Consider the following 1667-nt stretch of genomic DNA (forward strand, 5'->3'; position numbering starts at 1 on the left):
GGGGCACAGTGGATAGAGTGCTGGGCCTAGAGTCAGGAAGACCCAAATTCAACTTTGACCTCAGATACTTATTAGCTGTGTGACCCTGGGCAAGTCACTTAATCCTGTTTGCCTCAGTTTCCTCATCTGTAAAATGAGCTGGAGAAGGAAATGGCAAACTACTCCAGTATCTTTGCCAAGAAAACCCCAAATGGGATCGCGAAGAATCGGACATGACTAAAATGACTGAACAGCAAATCACTGCAATGTAGACATTAGAATTTATATCTGACTTAATGTAAGATCCAATGATATAAGGATATATAGAAGGAAATAGCAATTATAGTCAAACACAACCAAAGGGAACTGAGCGATTAAAATAATGGTTAGAGAAATTTGTTACTTCACAGGTCTGTAAATTCATTGGTACGGGGAACGTCTCCGGTAGAAATTTCTAGAGGCAGATGAGAGGTTCTAATTTATACATTTAGAGAGTTGTCTGTAGCACTGCATCTAGGTGGGGCAGTGAGTGCATAGAGTACTGGACCTGAACGCAGGAAGACCTGACTTTGGATCCAGCCTTAGACACTTGCTAGCCAGATGACCCTGGGTAAGCCCTTTAACTTCTCTCAACTCCTGTTTTCTCATCTGTGAAATGAAGGTAATAAGAGTCCCTACGTCCTAGGGTGGTTGGGAAGACCAAATGAGACACTATTTGTAAAGTGTTTTGCAAATGAAAGCATTACATAAATGCTAGCTGTTGTTATTATCATGAAATGACTTGACTACCTAAGTAAAATTCAGCAAGTATTTATCAGAGGCTTCCTTAGTGCTGGAGACAGAAAAACAAGAAAGAAGCAGCCCCTGCCCTCAAGAAGCCAACATTCTACTAGTGAATTTTCAAAAGAACTTTTCTGGGGCACTTGGACTATTATTATTACCTTCATTTTGTCGAGAAGGAAGGAAACTGAGGTTCCAATTAATGGAACTGCCCATGGACACAGAGCTAGTGAGGACCACAGGCAAGGTCTGAATCTAGATCTTCCTGATTCTTTTTACTCTATTACATCGCGCTCCAGAAGAGAGGAACTTCCCATGGTAACGTGACCAGAAAGTGTAATAGGCAGGATTTGAACCCCACCCTCCACCTTCTTTCTAAGGCTGGCCGGCCCTTAAGGATGAGGTCGTGCTGCCAATTCTTAATGACCTAATAGATAGCTTTCAAGAGTTGTTGGCGGCCCCCAAAAAGCATCACCCTGAGACCAACTTCAAAAGGAATTTAATCAGGTTGACCCTCAAGTGATTAATAGACTATAATCAGAGTGTTCCTACCTTGATAGGACCTGATGGTACGGTGCTTAGAGCAGTGCCTGGCACACAGTAGGTACTTAATAAATGATTATTGATCGATTAGCACCATGGAAAGAGCCACAGCTTTGGAGTCTGGGGACGTGGGTTCCCACAGAGAATGAGAGATTCCCATTCTTTATACTTGCTACCTGTGACCTTGGGAAGGTCAAAACCATTCAGGGCTTCAGTTTCCTAATCTGTGAGATTGGAATAAGGGACCTCTGGGGTTCTTTCCAGGCCTAGATCAATGTTCCTAAATCTGCCAGAGCTCAGCTTCACTAACATCCCCCTGGAGTTGACCTGCAGTGAGCCCATGTTCATATCGACTGCTTTTTAAC

This window comes from Trichosurus vulpecula, chromosome 6 (assembly GCF_011100635.1).
Source record: "Trichosurus vulpecula isolate mTriVul1 chromosome 6, mTriVul1.pri, whole genome shotgun sequence".
Classification (NCBI taxonomy): Eukaryota; Metazoa; Chordata; class Mammalia; order Diprotodontia; family Phalangeridae; genus Trichosurus; species Trichosurus vulpecula.